Source organism: Photinus pyralis, unplaced genomic scaffold (genome assembly GCF_008802855.1).
Source record: "Photinus pyralis isolate 1611_PpyrPB1 unplaced genomic scaffold, Ppyr1.3 Ppyr1.4_LG9, whole genome shotgun sequence".
Lineage (NCBI taxonomy): Eukaryota > Metazoa > Arthropoda > Insecta > Coleoptera > Lampyridae > Photinus > Photinus pyralis.
Window position 1 is genome coordinate 19,986,413 of NW_022170878.1, and position 4,387 is coordinate 19,990,799.

Here is a 4,387-nt window from a genome sequence, read left to right on the forward strand (position 1 = left end):
GCCCTTATTTTTGAGTGGGCAAGGTTGTTCTGTTGTCCCACCACAAGCACCTAAATCCTAAAAAATAGCTCAAGCTCTGGAGGTACCCCAAAAGTCTTAGCTGGAACGGAAAACAAAAGTAAGGCTCCGGGAACTAGGCCCTTCTGACGAAAGCTTCTAATTCACATACTGAACATTGAACATTCAAAGTAATATTCTTTATTTTTTTATTAAAAATCTGTAAACCGGTTCCACAGAACCAGGAAATGGTAGATTAAAACGTGAGTAACTGGTTTTTGGTCCTGAAGCGAGTAATTTTAGCGCATTTCCCATGCGATAATCACTACTCTCCTAAGCGCCATAAGGAGAAATTCTCTGCTATACTATCGATCGGTGGTTGATTTATTTAAGTTTCTTAACTGCACAACGCAATTCTCGCTTAGTCTCACGCTTAATTCCTTCCGAACATTTTTTGTGGTCTCGGTTTCAAGTTTCGCGCATTCGTGACTTCGCGTTGAGAGTCGTTATAGTTTATTTTATTACAGACCGCGCATCTAATTTAATAATATGTAATTCAGTCCACCTGCTCGATAAGCTAGAAAGCTCGCACCGAACAGCTAGTATCTACCCCAATTTAGTTCCACCCCTAAATTCTGTGGTTATAGTCCATAACCTTTGATTGAAAAGTCTAATCGAAAAAGTACGAATTGTTTTGGATTCTACGCACCAAAATTAATAAGAAAAAGTGTTTTCCCGAGAAATTTATGTGTAGTCGATTTTTTGGTAAAAAAGGAAGGTTATACACTGCCTTTTTTTGAGGCCCGAAAAAGAAATTGTCTTATATCGACCCGGAAAAAATATTTTCTTATAGAATGTGGCCTGTGGAATTCATAATTTCTAACAGTTCCAAGATTGGGCTACGAGTTCAACAGTTACAGCCCTTTGAATTTTCTTTCGAAATTGGTTTCTAGTCCATAACTATTGATTGAGAAGTCTGATCGAAAAAGTACGAATTGTTTTGGATTCTACGCACCAAAATTAATAAGAAAAAGTGTTTTCCCGAGAAATTTTGGTGCAGTCGATTTTTGGTAAAAAAGGAAGGTTATACACTGCCTTTTTTGTGGCCCGAAAAGAAAATTGTCTCAGATCGACCCGGAAAAAACATTTTCTTATAGAAATGGCCTGTAGAATCCATAATTTCAAACAGTTCCAAGATTGGGCTACTAGTTCAAAAGTTACAGCCCTTTGAATTTTTTTCCGAAATTGGTTTCTAGTCTATAACTTTTGATTGAGAAGTCTAATCGAAAAAGTACGAATTGTTTTGGATTCTACGCCCCAAAATTAATAAGAAAAAGTATTTTGCCGAGAAATTTTGGTGTAGTCGATTATTGGTAAAAAAGGAAGGCTATACACTGCCTTTTTTAAGGCCCGAAGAAAAAATTGTCTCAGATCGACCCGGAAAAAACATTTTCTTATAGAATGGTGCCTGTAGAACCCATTATTTCAAACAGTTCCAAGATTGGGCTACTAGTTCAAAAGTTACAGTCCTTTGAATTTTCTTTCGAAATTGGTTTCTAGTCTATAGGTTTTGATTGAGAAGTCTAATCGAAAAGGTACGAATTGTTTTGGATTCTAGGCTCCAAAATTAATAAGAAAAAGTGTTTTCCTTGTTCACGACCGGTAATAAAATCAGTTTTGGGTTTTTGGGCATTGTGGTTTTATGCACCCACCCTAAGCTCCGGTAGGTACACCGTGTAACACACTCTGAACTTTCAGAGACGCGCCGTCCCATAGCCTAATAAGAGGGACGGTCTTCTCCAACCAGTCCAAGATCTACCGGTCTATTACTGCGAGGTGGGTTTCTTGAGGACAATACTGCAGTTTAAGTTTAATAATGCTGCAGCTTTCTAGATACAGGAATCTAGGTATCCAGCTTTCGGAATCCGGGATACAGGTCTCGGGCTTTCGGTCTTACTACTTCACGTCTGAAAATTAAGGCTTATTGCTTTAAGTTACTTCATAGTTTAGGGTTTTTTTGGTTCCTTGCAGATTAAAGGTCCAAATTCTCTACTATTATGTTAGTTAGGAGGCCTAGAATTAGACAATGAAACATCACGCAAAAAAATGCACAATAGTTTAAACAATATTTGTGAGTACTATATTATACTCATTGAATATTATACTTGAAATTACACACTCGTACATTCGTAGGTGGTACAAAGCGTCCCCAAATTCTTTACACATACGCAGTCATTACAATGGTTCTTAGTCTTCGTTCCTGGCACGCATTTTTCCAGAGCTTCAACATACCCACTAAATACAAATTTAAAAAAATTACGTCCAGAAAAAGCTCAAGAATCAAGCTCACCATTCCATCAAGTGGCACGCAAGCCGACCGTTCCTACACCAACAACTGTTACAATTATTTTCTTTGTAAGGGACTCCTTCCTGGCAAACTGGAACGAAGAAAATAATGTAAACTCCATCTCTCTCATACAGACTTACCAAACTCATCATCTGCGAAGACGCAAACGAAACAAAGAACCACCGAAACTAGCAGTCGAATTTTCATCGTGTTACTTTGCTGAGAAATAGGCAAGATCGGATTTAAGTACGTGAAGTACGCAATTGAAAAATAGTCATCTTTGCGCAACGTTGTACCAATATTGATATTGCAGCGCCCAGTTTTTAAATAAACAAATTAGGGTTATCCTTATCTCTAGAGTGGATTGATCATTATTTTCTGAGTAGGAAAAGGCGAGCTTATATGGTGATCCGTTTAGGTTAAAGTTAATCGACAAAGTCCCACAACTAGGGAATGCAATCCCGCAGTAAAATTTCGATCCCGGTATTTGCGGGATCGTTGGATGCTATCCGGTATTTGCGGGATTCCGCAAAATTTAAATATATTGAGAAATAAAGCAGTTTTGTGCGGTTAATCGAATATTCTCGAACAAACCACATCGTATTTCTCGGAAAAAATGCCTCACAACCACCTTCCTTTTATATCGCCGGTGACTAATCCTTTATGGCGCCTTCATGCCTATCTGGATTTCTAGAATATTCACTACAATATGGTCGGTAAATTTCGCAATCCCGCTCCGTTTCCGTACGGGATTAATCCTGCAAAAATGCTGCGGGATCCCGGTATTTCGGGAACCCGCTATTGCATTCCCTAGGTCCACAACTACAAAACGCTTGCGCTTGGGTTTCATGATATTAGTTAAAACCTCTTCAACACCCTTAATATGCAAACCCGTTGCATAATGACGCCCAACCGTGGGGTTTAAAAAAGGTTCCGTTGCAAAATTGAACCTTGTTTAGGTTCTTGACCTCCAATTGTCTGAATTCTTCTATCGCCACAGTTTTTTTCGACTCTCACGTTTGCTTTGGAATCATTCCATGCTAGGTATGATCGGGGTCTGTAATTTTTTAAGGCCTTCGATTCCTAGGGGACTAGAGGCCCATTGTGCCTACCCCCCGCAACTGGGTTCAGAGTCCGTTCCTCTCAATGAAGGAGTTGATCGGAACCCCCTTTCTGTTAGGGACCCGTCTGTAAACCACACGAGCCCCTCAGGTTTGAGGAACGGGCAATCGGAGTTCAGTCACTGGTCCCTATTCGAGAGAATGACTTATAACACTTTGGTCGTACTAGGATAGCCCGGATCACATCCCTTCTTGTGAGGAAGGGATCGAACCTGAGAGTTTCCTTTCAGATCCGCCTGTGACCAAGCCTGCTTCTATCCTTCCACTCGTCCCAATCGCTTAGCCGTTTGGAAGCCTTCCAAGCATCTGCTTCCACAGCGAAACTTAAAGGCTCTAGTCCCAGAAGTGCCTCTATGGCCCCCCCCCCACTTTTCCCGATTGAAATTTTATTGGTCGCCTCAAACACTGTGAGTTTATGATTAATTTGTACCCAAGTTCGATTGTCATTGTTTAAACAATTTATACATTTAAGATTTCTTTTCTAAAAATGGAGAATCCCCGGAATTAGTAAAAATTTGTACACTCAAACGTTTTTTTGTAAAAATTATGTTAGAAAATCGCTTGAGCCAGGGCGTATGTTGGGAGGGAATAGCAAGGTCGAAAGAATGCACTTTGTTAAATTGGTTGAGATTAGTTATCGGCGATAAGAAACGCAAGCGGATGTGACGCGCTTTTTCCGGGAAATACTTCGTGTTTGTTAATAATAATAGTTTATTGTTCCAACAGAAACCCAACTTGAGAACAAAATTAAACTGCAAACTTAATGTGCTTAGTGGTCGGTTCACATATAAAATAGAAATATATATATCAAAAATATAATTAATATTAATGTTATTAAAATTGTAACAAGTTCTAACTAAAAAAATTTAAAAAAAATTACATAATTATTGCATTTAGTGAATTACAGTTAATATCAACTAAA

The 4,387-nt window shown here is 38.9% G+C and overlaps 1 long non-coding RNA gene across 1 annotated transcript; it reads right to left on the bottom strand.

Moving 5' to 3' along the window:
* Positions 1-2,137: 2,137 nt before the first annotated feature.
* LOC116180896 lies at positions 2,138-2,614 on the bottom strand. The gene is made up of 3 exons (XR_004147176.1): positions 2,485-2,614; positions 2,348-2,435; positions 2,138-2,292 (listed from the first exon to the last, which is right to left on the bottom strand). It is a non-coding gene; the product is annotated as an uncharacterized LOC116180896 (long non-coding RNA).
* Positions 2,615-4,387: the final 1,773 nt, after the last annotated feature.